This window comes from Nerophis ophidion, linkage group LG14, assembly GCF_033978795.1.
Source record: "Nerophis ophidion isolate RoL-2023_Sa linkage group LG14, RoL_Noph_v1.0, whole genome shotgun sequence".
Taxonomy (NCBI): Eukaryota; Metazoa; Chordata; class Actinopteri; order Syngnathiformes; family Syngnathidae; genus Nerophis; species Nerophis ophidion.
The window spans coordinates 46,294,426-46,321,925 of record NC_084624.1 but is presented as its reverse complement, the minus strand read 5'-3'; the positions used below and the strand labels follow the sequence as shown (position 1 = coordinate 46,321,925).

The 27,500-nt window shown below is 42.3% G+C and overlaps 1 protein-coding gene across 2 annotated transcripts in view; it reads left to right on the top strand.

The window, feature by feature from the left end:
- The window catches only part of LOC133568754 (receptor-type tyrosine-protein phosphatase F-like), a 621,387-nt gene that overhangs the window by 97,744 nt on the left and 496,143 nt on the right, over window positions 1-27,500 (top strand). The window lies entirely within an intron of this gene.

Genomic DNA, 27,500 nt, shown 5'->3' with positions numbered 1-27,500 from the left:
TCAGGACTTATTGGAAGACAGGCTTTGCTCCACATCTTAAAGTCCTACTGAAAGCCACTACTAGCGACCACGCAGTCTGATAGTTTATATATCAATGATGAAATATTAACATTGCAACACATGCCAATACGGCCTTTTTAGTTGACTAAATTGCAATTTTAATTGCTTCAATCGCATGTTTCCACAGTATTCTGGACATCTGTGTTGCTGAATCTTTTGCAATTTGTTCAATTAATAATGGAGACGTCAAAGAAGAAAGATGTAGGTGGGAAGCGGTGTATTGCGGCCGCCTTTAGCAACACAAACACAGCCGGTGTTTCCTTGTTGACATTCCCGAAGGTGAAGCTTTACTATGGAACAGAGCGGTCAAGCAAACATGGTTCTTTACCGAATGTCAACCGGCAGGTTTCGGTGAGAAAATGGTGGTAATAAGTCGGCTCTTACCGTAGACATGAGCGGAGCTTGCTTTGTTCCTCCTGCACCTGTCAAAGAGGCAGCTGCAACTTTCTTGCCTCCTCTGCACACACCCGTGGACACACCCCTCAAAGTTTCAGGTATCAATCAATCAATCATTGATTATTTATACAGCCCTAAATCTTTAGTGTCTCAAAGGGCTGCATAAACTGCAACACAAACCTACCTACTGTGTAGTGTAGTACTGTACCATGAATGGATTAACGTGGACCCCGACTTAAAGTCCTACTGAAAGCCACTACTAGCGACCACGCAGTCTGATAGTTTATACATCAATGATGAAATATTAACATTGCAACACATGCCAATACGGCCGCTTTAGTTTACTAAATTGCAATTTTAAATTTCGCGCTAAGTATCCTGTTAAAAATGATGACGAATGCGTTTGACGTCTCGGGTTGTAGCGGACATTTTTTCCCAGCCCGATCCAAGCTATAAGTAGTCTGCTTTAATCGCATAATTACACAGTATTCTGGACATCTGTGTTGGTTAATATTTTGCAATTTGTTCACTTAATAATGGAGACGTCAAAGAAGAAAGATGTAAGTGGGAAGCGGTGTATTGTGGCCGCCTTTAGCAACACAAACACAGCCGGTGTTTCCTTGTTTACATTCCCGAAGGTGAAGCTTTACTATGGAACAGAGTGGTCAAGCGAACATTGTTCCCGACCACATGTCAACCGGCAGGTTTCTGTGAGAAAATTGTGGTAATAAGTCGGCTCTTACGGTAGACATGACCGGAGCTTGCGTCCTCCTTCAGCTGCCTCCTACCATCGGAGTCATTGGCGGTCGCCACACCCCTCCGACTTTCAGGTACCTTATAATCTCACTAAAACACTAGTAACACAATAAGCTGATAAGGGATTTTCCAGAATTATCCTAGTAAATGTGTCTAATAACATCTAAATCGCTCCCACTGCCCCCGCCTTTTTTTTTTCTTCTAGTCCTTCACTCTCACTTTCCTCATTTACAATCTTTGAGCCTCGCTCAAATCAATGGGGAAATCGTCGCTTTCTCGGTCCGAATCGCTCTCGCTGCTGGTGGCCATGATTGTAAACAATGTTCAGATGTGAGGAGCTCCACAAACCGTGACGTCACGCGCACATCGTCTGCTACTTCCTGTACAGGCAAGACTTTTTTATTAGCGACCAAAAGTTGCGAACTTTATCGTCGATGTTCTCTACTAAATCCTTTCAGCAAAAATATGGCGAAATGATCAAGTATGACACATAGAATGGACCTGCTATCCCCGTTTAAATAAGAACATCTCATTTCAGTAGGCCTTTAACTGTCACCGTCACGTCAAAAGCTGGAAAGACTTTCACAACAAAAAGGCCTGCGAGCTTCCCACGACTGTGACGTGTCAGCGTGCAGCCTGCTGGTCAAATGTGAAGCACTGGTGAATAATTGTCAGTAACGTGTCAGTTGTAAAACATACAGCTTGAGTTGTGTGGTGTTAAGACGCCGGTTTTAATGATCGCTTGTAAGAGCGGCCTTTCCTTTGGCTGCAGGCCAGTGTGAGACAGCGTGGGCAGTATATATATATACATATCTGCATACATATCTGCATACATATCTGCATACATATCTACATACACATCTACATACATATCTACATACACATCTACATACATATCTACATACACATCTACATACACATCTACATACACATCTACATACACATCTACATACATATCTACATACATATCTGCATACATATCTGCATACATATCTGCATACATATCTGCATACATATCTACATACATATCTACATACATATCTACATACATACCTACATACATACCTACATACATATCTACATACATATCTACATACATATCTACATACATATCTACATACATACCTACATACATACCTACATACATACCTGCATACATATCTACATACATATCTACATACATACCTACATACATACCTACATACATATCTGCATACATATCTGCATACATATCTGCATACATATCTACATACATATCTACATACATATCTACATACATATCTACATACATATATACATACACATCTACATACATATCTACATACATACCTACATACATACCTACATACATATCTACATACATATCTACATACATATATACATACATATCTACATACATATCTACATACATATCTACATACATATCTACATACATATCTACATACACATCTACATACACATCTACATACACATCTACATACACATCTACATACACATCTACATACACATCTACATACATATCTACATACATATCTGCATACATATCTGCATACATATCTGCATACATATCTGCATACATATCTACATACATATCTACATACACATCTACATACATATCTACATACACATCTACATACACATCTACATACACATCTACATACACATCTACATACACATCTACATACATATCTACATACATATCTGCATACATATCTGCATACATATCTGCATACATATCTGCATACATATCTACATACATATCTACATACATATCTACATACATACCTACATACATACCTACATACATATCTACATACATATCTACATACATATCTACATACATATCTACATACATACCTACATACATACCTGCATACATACCTGCATACATATCTACATACATATCTACATACATACCTACATACATACCTACATACATACCTACATACATATCTACATACATATCTGCATACATATCTGCATACATATCTACATACATATCTACATACATATCTACATACATATCTACATACATATATACATACACATCTACATACACATCTACATACATACCTACATACATACCTACATACATATCTACATACATATCTACATACATATCTACATACATATCTACATACATATCTACATACATATCTACATACATATCTACATACATACCTACATACATATCTACATACATATCTACATCCATATCTACATCCATACCTACATACATATTTACATACATATCTACATACATATCTACATACATATCTACATACATACCTACATACATATCTACATACATATCTGCATACATATCTGCATACATATATACATACATACCTACATACATATATACATACATATCTACATACATACCTACATACATACCTACATACATATCTACATACATATCTACATACATATCTACATACATATCTACATACATATCTACATACATATCTACATACATATCTACATACATACCTACATACATATCTACATACATATCTACATACATATCTACATCCATATCTACATCCATACCTACATACATATTTACATACATATCTACATACATATCTACATACATATCTACATACATACATACATACATACATACATATCTACATACATATCTACATACATATATACATACATACCTACATACATATATACATACATATCTACATACATACCTACATACATATCTACATACATATCTACATACATATCTACATACATACCTACATACATGTATACATACATGTATACATACATATCTACATACATATCTACATACATATCTACATACATATCTACATACATATATACATACATATCTACATACATATCTACATACATATCTACATACATATATACATACATATCTACATAGATATCTACATACATATCTACATACATATATACATACGTATATCTACATACATACCTACATACATATCTACATACATATCTACATACATACCTACATACATATCTACATACATATCTGCATACCCACCCTGTAATCTGCCCTCCAAAACACAGCGGCCGAGGATATATTGATACCAGTAATGGGATTTCAGGGGTTTGACACAATTACAAACCCTGTTTCCATATGAGTTGGGAAATTGTGTTGGATGTAAATATAAACAGAATACAATGATTTGCAAATCCTTTTCAACCCATATTCAGTTGAATATGCTACAAAGACAACATATTTGATGTTCAAACTGACAAAACAATTTTTTTTTTTTGCAAATTATCATTAACTTTAGAATTTGATGCCAGCAACACGTGACAAAGAAGTTGAAAAAGGTGGCAATGAATACTGATAAAGTTGAGGAATGCTCATCAAACACTTATTTGGAACATCCCACAGGTGTGCCATGATTGGGTATAAAAACAGCTTCCCCAAAAAATGCTCAGTCTTTCACAAGAAAGGATGGGGTGAGGTACACCTTTGTCCACAACTGCGTGAGCAAATAGTCAAACAGTTTAAGAACAACCTTTCTCAAAGTGCAATTGCAAGAAATTTAGGGATTTCAACATCTACGCTCCATAATATCATCAAAAGGTTCAGAGAATCTGGAGAAATCACTCCACGTAAGCGGCATGGCCGGAAACCAACATTGAATGACCGTGACCTTCGATCCCTCAGACGGCAGTGTCAAAAACCGACATCAATCTCTAAAGGATATCGCCACATGGGCTCAGGAACACTTCAGAAAACTACTGTCACTAAATACAGTTTGTCGCTACATCTGTAAGTGCAAGTTAAAGCTCTACTATGCAAAGCGAAAGCCATTTATCAACAACATCCAGAAACGCCGCCCGAGATCATCTAAGATGGACTGATGCAAAGTGGAAAAGTGTTCTGTGGTCTGACGAGTCCACATTTCAAATAGTTTTTGGAAATATTCGACATCGTGTCATCCGGACCAAAGGGGAAGCGAACCATCCAGACTGTTATTGACGCAAAGTTCAAAAGCCAGCATGTGTGATGGTATGGGGGTGCATTAGTGCCCAAGGCATGGGTAACTTACACATCTGTGAAGGCACCATTAATGCTGAAAGGTACATGCAGGTTTTGGAATCAATCAATCAATATTTCCTTATATAGCCCTAAATCACTAGTGTCTCAAAGGGCTGCACAAACCACCACGACATCCTAAGGGCAAGGAAAACTCACACCCAGTGGGACGTCGGTGACAATGATGACTATGAGAACCTTGGAGAGGAGGAAAGCAATGGATGTCGAGCGGGTCTAACATGATACTGTGAAAGTTAAATCCATAATGGATCCAACACAGTCGCGAGAGTCCAGTCCAAAGCGGATCCAACACAGCAGCGAGAGTCCCGTTCACAGCGGAGCCAGCAGGAAACCATCCCAAGCGGAGGCGGATCAGCAGCGCAGAGATGTCCCCAGCCGATACACAGGCAAGCAGTACATGGCCACCGGATCGGACCGGACCCCCTCCACAAGGGAGAGTGGGACATAGAAGAAAAAGAAAAGAAACGGCAGATCAACTGGTCTAAAAAGGGAGTCTATTTAAAGGCTAGACTATACAAATGAGTTTTAAGGTGAGACTTAAATGCTTCTACTGAGGTGGCATCTCGAACTGTTACCGGGATCATTAGTCATTTTTGCGAGGGCTGTCTCCGTGGAGTGATTTGCCCTGAAACCTGAAACAACATATGCTGCCGTCTTTTTCATGGACGCCCCTGCTTATTTTAGCAAGACAATGCCAAGCCACATTTAGCACATGTTATAACAGCGTGGCTTCGTAAAAAAAGAGTGCGGGTACTTTCCTGGCCCACCTGCAGTCCAGAACTGTCTCCCATGGAAAATGTGTGGCGCATTATGAAGCGTAAAATACGACAGCGGAGACCCCGGACTGTTGAACGACTGAAGCTCTACATAAAACAAGAATGGGAAAGAATTCCAATTTCAAATCGTCAACAATTAGTTTCCTGAGTTCCCAAACGTTTATTGAGTGTTGTTAAAAGAAAAGGTGATGTAACACAGTGGTGAACATGCCCTTTCCCAACTTCTTTGGCACATGTTGCAGCCATGAAATTCTAAGTTAATTATTATATGCAAAAAAATATAAAGTTTATGACTTTGAACATCAAATATGTTGTCTTTGTAGCATATTCAACTGAATATGGGTTGAAAAGGATTTGCAAATCATTGTATTCTGTTTATATTTACATCCAACACAATGAAGTTGGTCCTAAAGGATGTTTGTGTGATTATTCCCATGCCTCCGTCTGGTGCTGCCAAACACTACAAAATGTCTTTTTTCCTTTTTTGTTTCCTATTTGCTGTTGCATCTTTTATAAGCATGACCTGTTCCCGTTTGAGTGTAATGGCCCGACACTTGTTACAACACGTAGTACTCTGGGGCACCACTGGGGAAAACTCTGACCTCCGATTGTATTTATGACTTCATATGCACGAGCTGCGGAATACGCTTTAAAGCCTGGGCTGTAAAAAGAGGGATGGCGGAAGATGTAGAGATCAAAGAATCGATGAATTGTTAATGAGGTGAGAGTAGACTGTCTCTAATTGTTCTGAGCTCCTGTTTCAATAGCGTTTAACAGAATAAGGCTGAAACCTTATCATGGTTTTCTACTTGACGCCACTACTGATCTGTGAATTGATGGCAAAATATCGATACCAGGTCTACAGTATGGATATAACGTTAAAATTTCATACTATCGTGACCATTTATCGTTATTATTTAAGTTAAAGTACTAATGATAGTCACACACACATTAGGTGTGGCGAAATTATTCTCTGCATTTGACCCATCACCCTTGATCACCCCCTGGGAGGTGAGGGGAGCAGTGAGCAGCAGTGGTGGCCACGCCCGTTATTCATTTCAGGTGATTTAACCCCCAATTCCAACCCTTGATGCTGAGTACCAAGCAAGGGGGTAGTGGCTCCCATTTTTATAGTCTTTGGTATGACTCGGCCGGGGTTTGAACTCACAACCTACCGATCTCAGGATCTGAGCAGATAAATAACATCGTGTGAGTGTGTGTGAGTTATATTTATATAGCGCTTTTCTCAAGTGACTCAAGGCGCTTTACATAGTGACACCCAATATCTAAGTTACATTTAAACCAGTAGTGGGTGGCACTGGGAGCAGGTGGGTAAAGTGTCTTGCCCAAGGACACAACGGCAGTAACTAGGATGGGACAAGCGGGAATCGAACCTGCAACCCTCAAGTTGCTGGCACGGCCACTCTACCAACCGAGCTATGCGGCCCCATTCATCATTATTATAGCAATGTTCTTGAATTTATTTTTTAACCTAGTTTATTTAAAAAATATATATTTGAAAACAAATAAACCAGGTTTTTGCACTTCCGATCCGATACCGATATTATTTGTGCACTTCCGATCCGATACTAGCCGATACTGGCCTATCCGAGCATGTATTAAAATTTAAAGTTGTTTAGCCTACTTAGTTGTCAGATTCATGTTGAAAATGATTTTAGTACTCTTGATAACAACTTGATAACAGTCAGGGGCTGCAAACAACTGAAGTCCAAGCATAATGGGGAGATTCTTTCTAAGAAAGACGAGCACCTCAAGATGCTCAGGTGTCAGCCTGCTCCTGTGTTCATCTATGATGAGTGCTAAAAAGCCTCTCACTCTGAATAGTCATTAAAATGTCTTCCAACTTTACCACCACGCTCGACTTTATTGTGGCATGTTTTGCACTCCACCTCTTCATCTTTTTCGTTTTGTAGGATAAAATAATCCCACACAGCTGACATTTTTACCGTAACTTTTAATTCACACGGCCGTCTGAACGGTTAGAACGCAGACGTGTGGATGTTTTGGGAGCAGCAGAAGAGTGGAATGTATTATTTAAATCGGTGTGTTGGAAAACACGGGCCAGAGTTTTTTTTATAAACTGGATCTGGATCGGCCTTTTCCCATGCCTTGCCAATACGCATTTTTTGGCAAATATCGGCGGCCTATCCGATCCAAATATAGGATCGGGACAACCCTAAAATAAACAAAATGTTAGAAACCCCACTATTTTGTATGTTCTGTGTTTGCTTTGTTTTAATAATAGTATTTTATTTGTAGTGTTTTACATGTTTTAATAACTTAGCTTTTTATTGATTTAAATATGGGTTTGTACTGTAGCACTTTAGGATTTATTTTCATGAAAATTGCGTCATTGCTTGTTTACTTTTTCAGGGTTAATACAAGTTCTTGACCTTCCAATTACAATGGTAAAACATACTAATGAAAAACATGTTTTTTGCGTTTTTAAAGAGCTACTTGCTATTACTATTACATATTATTATTACATTACTGCTTAAAGTCCTACTGAAAGCCACTACTAGCGACCACGCAGTCTGATGAAATATTAACATTGCAACACATGCCAATACGAACGGGTTAGTTTACAAAATTGCAATTTTAAATTTCGCGCCGAAGCATCCTGCTGAAACGTCGCGGTATGATGGATTGCACTGTAGAGGACATTTTGTTCCAGCATCGTTCACAGCTATAAGTCGTCAGTTTTCATCGCCAAATTCCACAGTTTTATGGACATCTGTGTTGCTGAATCTTTTGCAATTTGTTAAATGAACAAAGGATACGTCAAAGAAGAAAGCTGTAGGGGGGAAGCAGTGTATTGCAGCCGCCTTTAGCAACACAAACACAGCCGGTGTTTCATTGTTTACATTCCCGAAAGATGATGGTGAAACTTTACAATGGAACAGAGCGGTCAAGCGAACACGGTTGGATTGGACCACACACACATAGTACAGTGTTTTATGCAACGATCATTTCGAAAGATCGTGTTTGGAAGAGGGTCCCTTGAGAAGGGCAGAGATGGGCATCGCCACCACCCATCGACTGGTACTGAAGATTGTGTGGGGCCGACCTTCAAGTTGTACAGGTACGACCATATAATCTCACTAAAACACTAGTAACACAATAAGCAGATAAGTAATTTTCCAGAATTATCCAAGTAAATTTGTCTAATAACATCTGAATCGCTCCCACTTTTTTTCTTATAGTCCTTCACTCTCACTTTCCTCATCCACAAATCTTTCATCCTCGCTCAAATTAATGGGGAAATCGTCGCTTTCTCGGTCCGAATCGCTCTCGCTGCTGGTGGCCATGATTGTAAACAATGTTCAGATGTGAGGAGCTCCACAACCCGTGACGTCACGCGCACATAGTCTGCTACTTCCGGTACAGGCAAGGCTTTTTTATTAGCGACCAAAAGTTGCAAACTTTATCGTGGATGTTCTCTACTAAATCCTTTCAGCAAAAACATGGCAATTTCGCAAAATTATCAAGTATGACCCATCAGCTACTTTTTTTTCAATACTCGCAGATAGAGATGTGTGATATTGGCTTTTTTGCCGATATTCCGATATTGTCCAACTCGTAATTACCCATTCCGATAACAACCGGTATACAGTCGTGGAATTAACACATTATTATGCCTAATTTTGTTGTGATGCCCCGCTGTATGCATTAAACCAGGGGTCTCAAACTCAATTTACCTGGGGGCATGTTTTGCACTCCACCTCTTCATCTAGCATGCACTTTATAATGAATTCACCTTCTTTGAATAGCTTTCCCGCCCTAGCAACATACTTGCCAACTCATGGGATTTTTCCGGTAAACGCCCCAATATCAGTGCTCCTCCCGACAATCTCCCGGGGCAATCATTCTCCCGGTTTTCACCCCGACATTAATATTAAGGGTGTGCCGTGATGGCACTGCCTTTAACGTCCTCTACAACCTGCAGTATCGTCTGCTTTTCCACCATGCAAACATTGTGTCACATTTGTATGAGGCTTCTGCAGACCCACGGAAGTGACTGCAAGACATACTCGGTCAACAGCCATACAGGTCACACTGAGGGTAGCTGTATAAATAACTTTAACACTGTTACAAATATGTGCCACACTGTGAACCCACACCAAACACGATTGACAAACACATTTTGGGAGAACATCCGCACCGTAATACAGCATAAACACAACAGAACAAATCCTTTCAGCAAAAATATGGCAACATCGTGAAATGATCAAGTATGACACATAGAATGGACCTGCTATCCCCGTTTAAATAAGAAAATCTCATTTCAGTAGGCCTTTAGGATTTATTTACGTAAAAATTGCGCAATTGCTTGTTGACTTGTTCAGGGTGAATACAAGTTCTTGACCTTCCAATTACAATGGTAAAACACACTCGTGAAAAACACATTTTTTTGCGTTTTTAAAGGGCTATTTCTATTACATATTACTATTACATTACTGCTTTAGTTTTAGAATAATGCTGACCCATCAGCTACTTTTTTTCAATACTCGCAGATAGAGATGTCCGATATTGGCTTTTTTGCCAATATTCCGATATTGTCCAACTCGTAATTACCGATTCCGATATCAACCGATATACAGTCGTGGAATTAACACATTATTATGCCTAATTTTATTGTATGGCATGTTTTGCACTCCACCTCTTCATCTAGCATGCACTTTATAATGAATTCCCCTTCTTTGAATAGCTTTCCCGCCCTAGCAACATACTTGCCAACTCATGGGATTTTTCCGGTAAACGCCCCAATATCAGTGCCCCTCCCGACAATCTCCCGGGGCAATCATTCTCCCGGTTTTCACCCCGACATCAATATTAAGGGTGTGCCGTGATGGCACTGCCTTTAACGTCCTCTACAACCTGCCGTATCGTCTGCTTTTCCACCATGCAAACATTGTGTCACATATTGTATGAGGTTTCTGCAGACCCACAGAAGTGACCGCAAGACATACTTGGTCAACAGCCATACAGGTCACACTGAGGGTGGCCGTATAAACAACTTTAACACTGTTACAAATATGTGCCACACTGTGAACCCACACCAAACAAGATTGACAAACACATTTTGGGAGAACATCCGCACCGTAACACAGCATAAACACAACAGAACAAATCCTTTCAGCAAAAATATGGCAACATCGTGAAATGATCAAGTATGACACATAGAATGGACCTGCTATCCCCGTTTAAATAAGACAATCTCATTTCAGTAGGCCTTTAGGATTTATTTACGTAAAAATTGCGCAATTGCTTGTTGACTTGTTCAGGGTGAATACAAGTTCTTGACCTTCCAATTACAATGGTAAAACATACTCGTTTTGCGTTTTTAAAGGGCTATTTCTATTACATATTACTATTACATTACTGCTTTAGTTTTAGAATAATGCTGACCCATCAGCTACTTTTTTTCAATACTCGCAGATACAGATGTCCGATATTGGCTTTTTTGCCAATATTCCGATATTGTCCCACTCGTAATTACCGATTCCGATATCAACCAATATACAGTATACAGTCGTGGAATTAACACATTATTATGCCTAATTTTGTTGTGTGGCATGTTTTGCACTCCACCTCTTCATCTAGCATGCACTTTATAATGAATTCACCGTCTTTGAATAGCTTTCCCGCCCTAGCAACATACTTGCCAACTCATGGGATTTTTCCGGTAAACGCCCCAATATCAGTGCCCCTCCCGACAATCTCCCGGGGCAATCACTCTCCCGGTTTTCACCCCGACATCAATATTAAGGGCGTGCCGGGATGGCACTGCCTTTAACGTCCTCTACAACCTGCCGTATCGTCTGCTTTTCCACCATGCAAACATTGTGTCACATATTGTGTGAGGCTTCTGCAGACCCACGGAAGTGACTGCAAGACATACTTGCTCAACAGCCATGTGGGTCACACTGAGGGTGGCCGTGTAAATAACTTTAACACTGTTACAAATATGCGCCACACTGTGAACCCACACCAAACAAGAATGACACATTTGGGGGGAACATCCGCACCGTAACACAGCATAAACACAACAGAACAAATACCCAGAATCCAATGCATCCCTAACTCTTCCGGGCAACAATAGGGGGCGGGGTTGTATATTGTTTATTTACAGTCTGCATAATTTAATGATGATCAGCATCTTGGCGGTACAGTCTGGGGGGGCTTCTCGCTGCGAGAATGAGAGCCCCTCGGTACCAGCAACAGCAACTCTGTCATCAATGCCGGAGTTTTCCTGCTGCAAGAGGAGCCAGCGCCGTTGCACGGGATTTGATCCCGCTGCACATGTCGATAAAGCAGACAGGAAGGATGGGGATTATTCCGTTTCCCGTCACTTTTGATAGTCGGGCTGTGGGGTGGCAGCTTGGCCCGCCAACGACTTCCTCGAGTGTGCGTATCGAGTATCCCGCCGCTGCTGTGTATTTTTTCGTTCAGGATTAGACCCAGCAGTTGTGACTCAGCTGACATAAGTTGATAAACCTGTAAGTCCTTACGCGGCGTGCACGGTGTACACATGTGTAGGGTTTTTGCTGAAGGATACACGTTTAATACCTCTTATCCTGCTCAGGGTCATGGGAGACACTATTCCTCAAGAATAGGTTTCCTCTGCACCAAGAGTGCCACTTTACTACCCGCGCATTCCTCTGTGTTTGCTTCTTTCTTGAAATACCACACCTTATATATATATATATATATATATATGTATATATATATATACAAACCCCGTTTCCATATGAGTTGGATGTAAATAGATGTAAATATAAACAGAATACAATGATTTGCAAATCCTTTTCAACCCATATTCTGATGAATGCACTACAAAGACAACATATTTGATGTTCAAACTCATGAACTTTATTTTTCTGCAAATAATAATTAACTTAGAATTTCATGGCTGCAACATGTGCCAAAGTAGTTGGGAAAGGGCATGTTCACCACTGTGTTACATCACCTTTTCTTTTAACAACACTCAATAAACGTTTGGGAACTGAGGAAACTAATTGTTGAAGCTTTGAAAGTGGAATTCTTTCCCATTCTTGTTTTATGTAGAGCTTCAGTCCTTCAACAGTCCGGGGTCTGTGCTGTCGTATTTTAGGCTTCATAATGCGCCAAACATTTTCGATGGGAGACAGTTCTGGACTGCAGGTGGGCCAAGAAAGTACTGGCACTCTTTTTTCTATGAAGTCACGCTGTTGTAACACGTGCTGAATGTGGCTTGGCATTGTCTTGCTGAAATAAGCAGGGGCGTCCATGAAAAAGACGGCGCTTAGATGGCAGCATATGTTGTTCCAAAACCTGTATGTACCTCAGCATTAATGGTGCCTTCACAGATGTGTAAGTTACCCATGCCTTGGGCACTAATGCACCCCCATACCATCACAGATGCTGGCTTTTGAACTTTGCGTCGATAACAGTCTGGATGGTTTGCTTCCCCTTTGGTCCGGATGGCACGATGTCTAATATTTCCAAAAATAATTTGAAATGTGGACTTGTTAGACCTCAGAAGACTTTTCCACTTTGCATCAGTCCATCTTAGATGATCTCAGGTCCAGAGAAGCCGGCGGCGTTTCTGGATGTTGTTGATAAATGGCTTTCGCTTTGCATAGTAGAGCTTTAACTTGACTTTACAGATGTATCAACAAACTGTATTTAGTGACAGTGGTTTTTTGAAGTGTTCTGAGCCCATGGGGTGATATCCTTTAGAGATTGACGTTGGTTTTTGATACAGTGCCGTCTGAGGGATGGAAGGTCACGGTCATTCAATGTTGGTTTCCGGCCATGCCGCTTACGTGGAGTGATTTCTCCAGATTCTCTGAACCTTTTGATGATATTATGGAGCGTAGATGTTGAAATCCCTAAATTTTTTGCAATTTCACTTTGAGAAACGTTTTTTTTTAATCTGTTTGACTATTTGCTCACGCAGTTGTGGACAAAGGGGTGTACCTCGCCCCATCCTTTCTTGTGAAAGACTGAGCATTTCTTTGGGAAGCTGTTTTTATACCCAATCATGGCACCCACCTGTTCCCAATTAGCCTGCACACCTGTGGGATGTTCCAAATAAGTTTTTGATGAGCATTCCTCAACTTTATCAGTATTTTTTGCCACCTTTCCCAACTTCTTTGTCACGTGTTGCTGACATCAAATTCTAGAGAGTCCGCAGCTGCGGAAGTTACGATGCAAGTTTTCCGCTCATGTCTATGGTAAGATTCATCTTAATACCACCATTTTCTCACCGAAACTTGCCGGTTGACATGTGGTAGGGAATCATGTTCGCTTGACCGCTCTGTTCTGTATAGTAAAGCTTCACCGTCATCTTTCGGGAATGTAAACAAGGAAACACCGGCTGTGTTTGTGTTGCTAAAGGCGGCCGCAATACACCTCTTCCCACCTACATCTTTCTTCTTTGATGTCTCCATTATTAATTGAACAAATTGCAAAAGATTCAGCAACATAGATGTCCAGAATACTGTGGAATTATGCGGTTAAGGTAAATGACTTATAGCTGGGATCGGTGCTGGATCAAAATATCCGCTACGATCTGTGACGTCAAGCGTGATTATACCACAACGTTTTCAGCAGGATAATTTGCGGGAAATTTAAAATTGCAATTTAGTAAACTAAAAAGGCCGTATTGGCATGTGTTGCAATGTTAATATTTCATCATTGATATATAAACTATCAGACTGCGTGGTCGCTAGTAGTGGCTTTCAGTAGGACTTTAATTCCACCATTTTCTCACCGAAACCTGCCGGTTGACATGTGCTAGGGAACCATGTTCGCTTGACCGTTCTGTTCCATATAGTTAAGCTTATCCGTCATCTTTTGGGAATGTAAACAAGGAAACACCGCCTGTGTTTGTGTTGCTAAAGGCAGCCGCAATACACCGCTTCCCACTTACATCTTTCTTCTTTGACGTCTCCATTATTAATTGAACAAATTGCAAAAGATTCAGCAACACAGATGTCCAGAATACTGTGGAAGTATGCTATTAAAGCAAAAGACTTATTGCTGACATCGGTGCTGGATCAAAATATCCGCTACGATCTGTGACGTCAAGCGTGATTATACCGCAACGTTTTCAGCAGGATAATTCGCGGGAAATTTAAAATTGCAATTTAGTCAACTAAAAAGGCCGTATTGGCATGTGTTGCAATGTTAATATTTCATCATTGATATATAAACTATCAGACTGCGTGGTCGCTTGTAGTGGCTTTCAGTAGGCCTTTAATACCACCATTTTCTCACCGAAAGCTGCCGGTTGACATGTGGTAGGGAACCATGTTCGCTTGACCGTTCTGTTCCGTATTGTAAAGCTTCGGGAATGTAAACAAGGAAACACCGGCTGTGTTTGTGTTGCTAAAGGCAGCCGCAATACACCGCTTCCCACCTACATCTTTCTTCTTTGACGTCTCCATTATTAATTGAACAAATTGCAAAAGATTCAGCAACACAGATGTCCAGAGTACTGAGTAATTATGCGATTTAAAGTAAACGACTTATAGCTGGGATCGGTGCTGGATCAAAATGTCCGCTACGATCTGTGACGTCATCATACCGCAACGTTTTCAGCAGGATAATTCGCGGGAAATTTAAAATTACAATTTAGTAAACTAACCCGGCCGTATTGGCATGTGTTGCAATGTTAATATTTCATCATTGATGTATAAACTATCAGACTGCGTGGTCGCTAGTAGTGGCTTTCAGTAGGCCTTTAATACCACAATTTTCTCACCGAAACCTGCCGGTTGACATGTGGTAGGGAAACATGTTCTCTTGACGGTTCTGTTCTGTATAGTAAAGCTTCCGGAATGTAAAAAAGGAAACACCGGCTGTGTTTGTGTTGCTAAAGGCGGCCGAAATACACCACTTCCCACCTACATCTTTCTTCTTTGACGTCTCCATTATTAATTGAACAAACTGCAAAAGATTCAGCAACACAGATGTCCAGAATACTGTGTAATTATGCTATGAAAGCAGACGAGTTATAGCTGGGATTGGTGCTGGATCAAAATGCTACGATCTGTGACGTCAAGCGTGATTATACCGCAACGTTTTCAGCAGGATAATTTGCGGGAAATTTAAAATAGCAATTTAGTAAACTAAAAAGGCCGTATTGGCATGTGTTGCAATGTTAATATTTCATCATTGATATATAAACTATCAGACTGCGTGGTCGGTAGTAGTGGCTTTCAGTAGTCCTTTAATACCACCATTTTCTCACCGAAACCTGCCGGTTGACATGTGGTAGGGAACCATGTTCTCTTGGCGGTTCTGTTCTGTATAGTAAAGCTTCAGGAATGTAAACAAGGAAACACCGGCTGTGTTTGTGTTGCTAAAGGCAGCCGCAATACACCGCTTCCCACCTACATCTTTCTTCTTTGACGTCTCCATTATTAATTGAACAGATTGCAAAAGATTCTGCAACACAGATGTCCAGAATACTGTGTAATTATGCGATGAAAGCAGACGACTTATAGCTGACATCGGTGCTGGATCAAAATGCTACGATCTGTGACGTCAAGCGTGATTATACCGCAACGTTTTCAGCAGTATAATTGGCGGGAAATTTAAAATTGCAATTTAGTAAACTAAAAAGGCCGTATTGGCATGTGTTGCAATGTTAATATTTCATCATTGATATATAAACCATCAGACTGCGTGGTCGCTAGTAGTGGCTTTTAGTAGGCCTTTAATACCACCATTTTCTCACCGAAACCTGCCGGTTGACATGTGGTAGGGAACCATGTTCTCTTGGCGGTTCTGTTCCGTTTAGTAAAGCTTCAGAAATGTAAACAAGGAAACACCGGCTGTGTTTATGTTGCTAAAGGCGGCCGCAATACACCGCTTCCCACCTACATCTTTCTTCTTTGACGTCTCCATTATTAATTGAACAAATTGCAAAAGATTCAGCAACACAGATGTCCAGAATACTGTGGAATTATGCGATGAAAGCAGACAACATAAAGCTGGGATCGGTGCTGGATCAAAATGTCCGCTACGATCTGTGACATCACGCGCACGCGTCATCATACCGCAACGTTTTCAGCAGGATAATTCGCGGGAAATTTAAAATTGCAATTTAGTAAAAAGGCCGTATTGGCATGTGTTGCAATGTTAATATTTCATCATTGATATATAAACTATCAGACTGCGTGGTCGCTAGTAGTGGCTTTCAGTAGGCCTTTAATACCACCATTTTCTCACCGAAACCTGCCGGTTGACATGTGGTAGTGAACCATGTTCGCTTGACCGCTCTGTTTCATAGTAAAGCATCACTTTCGGGAATGTAAACAAGGAAACACCGGCTGTGTTTGTGTTGCTAAAGGCGGCCGCAATACACCGCTTCCCGCCTACATCTTTCTTCTTTGACGTCTCCATTATTAATTGAACAAATTGCAAAAGATTCAGCAACACAGATGTCCAGAATACTGTGTAATTATGCGATGAAAGCAGACCACTTATAGGTGGAATCGGTCTGGATCAAAATATCCGCAACGTTTTCAGCAGGATAATTCGCGGGAAATTTAAAATTGCAATTTAGTAAACTAAAAAGGCCGTATTGGCATGTGTTGCAATGTTAATATTTCATCATTGATATATAAACTATCAGACTGCGTGGTCGCTAGTAGTGGCTTTCAGTAGGCCTTTAAGGGTATGGCAATACATCCTATTTGTTTTGTGTTTTCATGTGTTTATTCATTTTGCGGGTTGCGGTAAAACAAAACCAATATGAACATTTGTTGTGACAGCCCTCCCGGGTCACCTATCATAGTTAATCAGTCGTAAATTGGCTCAGATACGACATTCTGCCACCGAGCAGTTTCTCCCAATAAATAATGCATGTTATTTGCGTGGCGCAAAACAAAAAACCTGATGAAAGGTTGTAAATGATGAGCTTGTCGCCCCGCATGGCGGTTTACTGGCGAGTGGAGCTGCGTCTGGCAGGCGTCCCCGCAAACAGACACTAAATGCTTTCCAGCCAGCAATACCCAAAACTCTTCCAATAATGTCGGAACTGACGCGGCCCCCTAACCAACCTCATGAATGGCCATTCCCTGTCAGGTCTGATTTTCCCGCTGATCACCCCCACAGAAGGAGGGTGGAGGAATCACGCACGAATACAAATTGCGCCGTAATATTATGGCATAGTTAAAAAAAACATTTTTTTTTTAGCTGTGAATTATTCATTTGGTTAAAGGAGCGCTGGGGGATTTTCCCGAGAAGTTTTCCCTAAAGGCTTCTTCGCTGTATTCCTCAGAAAAGAAAAAATGTGCACAAACGTCAAAATAACTAATGAAAAAGTGAATGTGGTTATTATTCATTCTGCTGGACAACACAGATGCTGGATGTTCGAGGGCGGCTGTTGCTGCTAAAGCAATTTTTTTTGCAAATGACCAGAATATCCACTTGTGTTGCTTTTTAAAATACAAACCCCGTTTCCATATGAGTTGGGAAATTGTGTAAGATGTAAATATAAACAGAATACAATGATTTGCAAATCATTTTCAACCCATATTCAATTAAATGCACTACAAAGACAACATATTTGATATTCAGACTGATAAACTTTATTAATTTTTTTTGCAAATAATAATTAACTTAGAATTTCATGGCTGCAACATGTGCCAAAGTAGTTGGGAAAGGGCATGTTCACCACTGTCTTACATCACCTTTTCTTTTAACAACACTCAATAAACGTTTGGGAACTGAAGAAACTAATAGTTGAAGCTTTGAAAGTGGAATTCTTTCCCATTCGTGTTTTATGTAGAGCTTCAGTCGTTCAACAGTCCGGGGTCTCCGCTGTCGTATTTTACGCTTCATAATGCGCCACACATTTTCCATGGGAGACAGGTCTGGACTGCAGTGCAGGCGGGCCAGGAAAGTACCCGCATTCTTTTTTTTTTTACAAAGCCACGTTGTTGTAACACATGCTGAATGTAGCTTGGCATTGTCTTGCTAAAATAAGCAGGGGCGTCCATGAAAAAGATGTCAGCATATGTTGTTCCAAAACCTGTATGTACCTTTCAGCATTAATGGTGCCTTCACAGATGTGTAAGTTACCCATGCCTTGGGCACTAATGCACTCCCATACCATCACAGATGCTGGCTTTTCAACTTTGCGTCGATAACAGTCTGGATGGTTCGCTTCCCCTTTGGTCCGGATGACACGATGTCGAATATTTGCAAAAACAATTTGAAATGTGGACTAGTCAGACCACAGAACACTTTTCCACTTTGCATCAGTCCATCTTAGATGATCTCGGGCCCAGAGAAGCCAGCAACGTTTCTGGATGTTGTTGATAAATGGCTTTTGCTTTGCATAGTAGAGATTAACTTGAATTTACAGATGTAGCGATAAACTGTATTTAGTGACATTGGTTTTCTGAAGTGTTCCTGAGCCCATGTGGCGATATCCTTTAGAAATTGATGTCGGTTTTTGATACAGTGCCGTCTGAGGGATGGAAGGTCACGGTCATTCAATGTTGGTTTCTGGCCATGCCGCTTACGTGGAGTGATTTCTCCAGATTCTCTGAACCTTTTGATGATATTATGGAGCGTAGATGTTGAAATCCCTAATTTTCTTGCAATTGCACTTTGAGAAAGGTTGTTCTTAAACTGTTTGACTATTTGCTCACACAGTTGTGGACAAAGGGGTGTACCTCGCCCCATCCTTTCTTGTGAAAGACTGAGCATTTTTTTGGGAAGCTGTTTTTATACCCAATCATGGCACCCAGCTGTTCCCAATTAGCCTGCACACCTGTGGGATGTTCCAAATAAGTGTTTGATGAGCATTCCTCAACTTTATCAGTATTTATTGCCACCTTCCCCAACTTCTTTGTCACGTGTTGCTGGCATCAAATTCTAAAGTTAATGATTATTTGTAACAAAAAAAAAAATGTTTATGAGTTTGAACATCAAATATGTTGTCTTTGTAGCATATTCAACTGAATATGGGTTGAAAAGGATTTGCAAATCATTGTATTCTGTTTATATTTACATCTAACACCATTTCCCAACTCATATGGAAACGGGGTTTGTACATCACAATCTCCAGTTTCTCTTTTCAACATGTTTAAAAAAGGAGTGGGAAGAAGCAGAGGCTGAGGGCTCCTCACGTCCTCACATTGTTTATAATGAGAGCCTCCAGCAGCAAGAGCTATTCGGACGGAGAAAACGACAATTTCCCCATTAATTTGAGCGAGGATGAAAGATTCGTGGATGATGATATTGATAGCGAAGGACTAGAAAAAGAAAAAAGGCGATTGCATTGTAACGGATTCAGATGTTTTTAGACACATTTACTAGGATAATTCTGGGCAATCCCTTATCTTTCTATTGTGTTGCTAGTGTTTTAGTGGGATTAAATAGTACCTGATAGTCGGAGGGGTGTGTCCACGGGTGTCTTGAGGCCAGTCTCTGAGGGAAGTTTATGGCAGCTGCATGGACGGCGCAAGCTCAGCTGTAAGAGGCGACTTTTTACCACAATTCTTTCACCGAAACCAGCCAGTTGACAAGTGGTCGGGAACCATGTTCACTTGACCGCTCTGATCCATAGTAAAGCTTCACCTCCGGGAATTTTAAACAAGGAATCACCTTGTGTTTGTGTGACTAAATGCTAAAGCTTCCCAACTCCATCTTTCTTCTTTGATTCCTCCATTATTAATTGAACAAATCGCAAAAGATTCAGCAACACAGATTACCAGAATACTGTTTAATTATGCGATGAAAAGAGCCAACTTTTAGCCGCAAATAGTGCTGCGCTAATATTTCCTGACAGTCCGTGACGTCACGCGCACGCATCATCACTCCGCGACGTTTTCAACAAGAAACTCCACGGGAAATTTAAAATTGTATTTTAGTAAAAGTAACCCGGCCATATTGGCATGTGTTGCAATATTAATATTTCATAATTGATATATAAACTATCAGACTGCGTGGTCGCTAGTAGTGGCTTTCAGTAGGCCTTTAATACCACCATTTTCTCACCGAAACCTGCCGGTTGACATGTGGTAGGGAACCATGTTTGCTTGACCATTTTGCTCCGTATAGTAAAGCTTCACCGTCATCTTTCGGGAAGTTAAACAAGGAAACATCAGCTGTGTTTGTGTTGCTAAAGGCAGCCGCAATACACCTCTTCCCACCTACATCTTTCTTCTTTGACGTCTCCATTATTAATTGAACAAATTGCAAAAGATTCAGCAACACAGATGTCCAGAATACTGTGGAATTATGCAATTAAAGCAGACTACAATCCGTGACGTCACAAACACGCATTATCATTCCGCGACGTTTTCAACAAGAAACTCCGCGGGAAATTTAAAACTGTAATTTAGTAAACTATCCATCCATCCATCCATCATCTTCCGCTTATCCGAGGTCGGGTCGCGGGGGCAACAGCCTAAGCAGGGAAACCCAGACTTCCCTCTCCCCAGCCACTTCGTCTAGCTCTTCCCGGGGGATCCCGAGGCGTTCCCAGGCCAGCCGGGAGACATAGTCTTCCCAACGTGTCCTGGGTCTTCCCCGTGGCCTCCTACCGGTTGGACGTGCCCTAAACACCTCCCTAGGGAGGCGTTCGGGTGGCATCCTGACCAGATGCCCGAACCACCTCATCTGGCTCCTCTCCATGTGAAGGAGCAGCGGCTTTACTTTGAGTTCCTCCCGGATGGCTGAGCTTCTCACCCTATCTCTAAGGGAGAGACCCGCCACACGGCGGAGGAAACTCATTTGGGCCGCTTGTACCCGTGATCTTATCCTTTCGGTCATGACCCAAAGCTCATGACCATAGGTGAGGATGGGAACGTAGATCGACCGGTAAATTGAGAGCTTTGCCTTCCGGCTCAGCTCCTTCTTCACCACAACGGATCGGTACAACGTCCGCATTACTGAAGACGCCGCACCGATCCGCCTGTCGATCTCACCATCCACTCTTCCCTCACTCGTGAACAAGACTCCTAGGTACTTGAACTCCTCCACTTGGGGCAGGGTCTCCTCCCCAACCCGGAGATGGCACTCCACCCTTTTCCGGGCGAGAACCATGGACTCGGACTTGGAGGTGCTGATTCTCATTCCGGTCGCTTCACACTCGGCTGCGAACCGATCCAGTGAGAGCTGAAGATCCCGGTCAGATGAAGCCATCAGGACCACATCATCTGCAAAAAGCAGAGACCTAATCCTGCGGTTACCAAACCGGAACCCCTCAACGCCTTGACTGCGCCTAGAAATTCTGTCCATAAAAGTTATGAACAGAATCGGTGACAAAGGACAGCCTTGGCGGAGTCCAACCCTCACTGGAAATGTGTTCGACTTACTGCCGGCAATGCGGACCAAGCTCTGGCACTGATCGTACAGGGAACGGACCGCCACAATCAGACAGTCCGATACCCCATACTCTCTGAGCACTCCCCACAGGACTTCCCGAGGGACACGGTCGAATGCCTTCTCCAAGTCCACAAAGCACATGTAGACTGGTTGGGAAAACTCCCATGCACCCTCAAGAACCCTGCCGAGAGTATAGAGCTGGTCCACAGTTCCACGACCAGGACGAAAACCACACTGTTCCTCCTGAATCCGAGGTTCGACTATCCGACGTAGCCTCCTCTCCAGTACACCTGAATAAACCTTACCGGGAAGGCTGAGGAGTGTGATCCCACGATAGTTGGAACACACCCTCCGGTCCCCCTTCTTAAAGAGAGGGACCACCACCCCGGTCTGCCAATCCAGAGGTACCGCCCCCGATGTCCACGCGATGCTGCAAAGTCTTGTCAACCAAGACAGCCCCACAGCATCCAGAGCCTTAAGGAACTCCGGGCGGATCTCGTCCACCCCTGGGGCCTTGCCACCGAGGAGCTTTTTAACTACCTCGGCAACCTCAGCCCCAGAAATAGGAGAGTCCACCACAGATTCCCCAGGCACTGCTTCCTCATAGGAAGACGTGTTGGTGGGATTGAGGAGGTCTTCGAAGTATTCCTTCCACCTATCCACAATATCCGCAGTCGAGGTCAGCAGAACACCATCCGCACCATACACGGTGTTGATAGTGCACTGCTTCCCCTTCCTGAGGCGGCGGACGGTGGTCCAGAATCGCTTCGAAGCCGTCCGGAAGTCATTTTCCATGGCTTCCCCGAACTCTTCCCATGTCCGAGTTTTTGCCTTCGCGACCGCTGAAGCTGCACACCGCTTGGCCTGTCGGTACCTGTTCACTGCCTCCGGAGTCCTATGAGCCAAAAGGACCCGATAGGACTCCTTCTTCAGCTTGACGGCATCCCTCACCGCTGGTGTCCACCAAGGGGTTTTAGGATTGCCGCCCCGACAGGCACCAACTACCTTGCGGCCACAGCTCCGATCTGCCGCCTCGACAATAGAGGTGCGGAACATGGTCCACTCGGACTCAATGTCCAGCACCTCCCTCGTGACATGTTCAAAGTTCTTCCGGAGGTGGGAATTGAAACTTTGTCTGACAGGAGACTCTGCCAGACGTTCCCAGCAGACCCTCACAATGCGTTTGGGCCTCCCAGGTCTGTCTGGCATCCTCCCCCACCATCGCAGCCAACTCACCACCAGGTGGTGATCGGTAGAAAGCTCCGCCCCTCTCTTCACCCGAGTGTCCATAACATGAGGCCGCAAATCCGATGACACAACTACAAAGTCGATCATGGAACTGCGGCCTAGGGTGTCCTGGTGCCAAGTGCACATATGGACACCCTTATGTTTGAACATGGTGTTTGTTATGGACAAACTGTGACGAGCACAAAAGTCCAATAACAAAACACCACTCGGGTTCAGATCCGGGCGGCCATTCTTCCCAATCACGCCTCTCCAGGTTTCACTGTCGTTGCCAACGTGAGCGTTGAAGTCTCCCAGTAGGACAAGGGAATCACCCGGGGGAACACTTTCCAGTACTCCCTCGAGTGTGCCCAAAAAGGGTGGGTACTCTGAACTGCTGTTTGGTGCGTAAGCACAAACAACAGTCAGGACCCGTCCCCCCACCCGAAGGCGGAGGGAGGCTACCCTTTCGTCCACCGGGTTGAACTCCAACGTGCAGGCTTTGAGCCGGGGGGAAACAAGAATTGCCACCCCAGCCCGTCGCCTCTCACTGCCGGCAACGCCAGAGTGGAAGAGGGTCCAATCCCTCTCGAGAGAAGTGGTTCCAGAGCCCTTGCTGTGCGTCGAAGTGAGTCCGACTATATCCAGCCGGAATTTCTCGACTTCGCGCACTAGCTCAGGCTCTTTCCCCCCCAGTGACGTGACGTTCCACGTCCCAAGAGCTAGCTTCTGTAGCCGAGGATCGGACCGCCAAGTGCCCTGCCTTCGGCTGTCGCCCAGCTCACAATGCACCCGACCTCTATGGCCCCTGCTATGGGTGGTGAGCCCATTGGAGGGGTGACCCACGTTGCCTCTTCGGGCTGTGCCCGGCCGGGCCCCATGGGAACAGGCCCGGCCACCAGGCGCTCGCCCTCGTGCCCCACCTCCGGGCCTGGCTCCAGAGGGGGGCCCCGGTGACCCGCGTCCGGGCGAGGGAAATCTGGGTCCATGATTTTTCTTCTTCATAAAGGTCTTCGAGCTGCTCTTTGTCTGATCCCTCACCTAGAACCTGTTTGCCTTGGGAGACCCTACCAGAGTAAACTAAAGCGGCCGTATTGGCATGTGTTGCAATGTTAATATTTCATCATTGATATATAAACTATCAGACTGCGTGGTCGCTAGTAGTGGCTTTCAGTAGGCCTTTAATCAATGCTACTCAACTCCATGTAGTTTGGGCAAGAGGGTAAACCACAGAGTCCGCAACATCACATCCAGTCCAGCTGATATCAAACTGCAAACATACACAGTTGCTCAATCATCTCAGGATGTGGGGGCCTGAGATCCAATCACTCGTCCCAGCGGGGCCAGAATGAAAAGATGGCATCCAGGACGGGAAGAAGCTCACACGGTCCTTGGAGATTGATGGCACACATTTCAGACATCTTCTCCAGACGCCCCCGCATAGACACCAGTGTGCTGTAAAAAAAAAAAAAAAAGAGGACCCGGTGACATACCTTTTTAACCTTACTCTGCAGCACTGGAGGGCTCCACTTGTATCCATGCAAGGATTTATTGGTTTTCTGCAAATACCTTGTTTACGCTTACAGGTCTGCAAAGTACTAGACCTGGAGCAGGGAACACTGTACAAAGAAAGTTCCCCTAATGGAACAAATAAAAAACAGGTGCTGTCACGGCGGCACACTTTTTATATTAAAAGTGCTCCTGCATTCAAGGGATGCCAAAGATTTTTTTGTTCAAGCTGATATACTTAAATTCCTGCTTTTCAAGATAGTTACTGACAACTTTTTTAAATGTTTTATTTTTTTAAGGCCCCTTCTACACTAAGCCAATGGTTATCCAGGTTATATCTATTATGTTAGATCCACTATGGACTGGACTCTCACACTATTATGTTAGATCCACTATGGACTGGACTCTCACACATTTATGTTAGATCCACTATGGACTGGACTCTCACTATTATGTTAGATCCACTATGGACTGGACTCTCACACTATTATGTTAGATCCACTATGGACTGGACTCTCACACTATTATGTTAGATCCACTATGGACTGGACTCCCACACATTTATGTTAGATCCACTATGGACTGGACTCACACTATTATGTTGGATCCACTATGGACTGGACTCTCACTATTATGTTAGATCCACTATGGACTTGACTCTCACAATATTGTGTTAGATCCACTATGGACTGGACTCTCACACTATTATGTTAGATCCACTTTGGACTGGACTCTCAGTATTATGTGAGATCCACTATGGACTTGACTCTCACAATATTCTGTCAGATCCACTATAGACTGGACTCTCACACTATTATGCTAAATCCACTATGGACTGGACTCTCACAATATTATGTTAGATCCACTATGGACTGGACTCTCACACTATTATGTTAGATCCACTTTGGACTGGACTCTCAGTATTATGTGAGATCCACTATGGACTTGACTCTCACAATATTCTGTCAGATCCACTATAGACTGGACTCTCACACTATTATGCTAAATCCAATATGGACTGGACTCTCAGACTATTATGTTAGATCCACAATGGACTGGACTTTCACAATATTATGTTAGGTCCACTATGGACTGGACTCTTACACTATTATGCTAGATCCACCATGGATTGGACTCTCACAATATTATGTTAGATCCACTATGGACTGGACTCTCACACTATTATGTTAGATCCACTATGGACTGGACTTTCACAATATTTTGTTAGATCCACTATGGACTGGACTCTTACACTATTATGTTAGATCCACTATGGACTGGACTCTCACAATATAATGCTAGATCCACTATGAACTGGACTCTCACACTATTATGTTAGATCCACCATGGATTGGACTCTCACAATATTATGTTAGATCCACTATGGACTGGACTCTCACACTATTATGTTAGATCCACTATGGACTGGACTTTCACAATATTTTGTTAGATCCACTATGGACTGGACTCTTACACTATTATGTTAGATCCACTATGGACTGGACTCTCACAATATAATGCTAGATCCACTATGGACTGGACTCTCAGACTATTATATTAGGTCCACTATGGACTGGACTCTCAGACTATTATGCTAGATCCACTATGGACTGGACTCTCACAATATAATGCTAGATCCACTATGGACTGGACTCTCAGACTATTATATTAGGTCCACTATGGACTGGACTCTCAGACTATTATGCTAGATCCACTCAACGTCCATTGCAGCCGAGGATGTCATTGTGGTTTGTGCAGCCCTTTGAGACACTTTAGGTCTATATAAGTAAACATTGATTTATTGATTGATTGCGACTTATACTCCAGTGCGACTTATATATGTTTTTTTCCTTCTTTATTTTGCATTTTTGGCAGGTGCGACTTATACTCCAGATAAAATTGCAAGAATAACAATACATCAAACGAGTTAAAACCGACTAGTTTCTTCCTACACTTTTACAAAGCTAAGGACTCGGAGGGTCAGGCTTGTTCTTTATTATTATTATTACTTTTTATATATATTTTTTTTATAATGTCAATGCCAGGCTTTATCACTCTGTCAAACATGAATGTTGAATCTTCTCACAGATTAAAACACATTGTAACAAAATATCATATGAAAGGAGTTGTTTTTAAAGAAATTGTGGGAAAAAAAAAAAACGCTCATCAAAGACTCTCATCATTTTTTTGCTGTAGGGAGAAAAAAAAAAAAGATGTCCAAGTGCTGTGCTGTAGGCGTCTTCGAGTTGAAGGCTGTCACTTTTGCTCTTTTGTTTTTTTACCGGTTGTGTAATTGCTTTATCCCGTGTTATTGAGAGGACTGCCATGCACTATTACTCCAGTTTAATGGCCTGAAA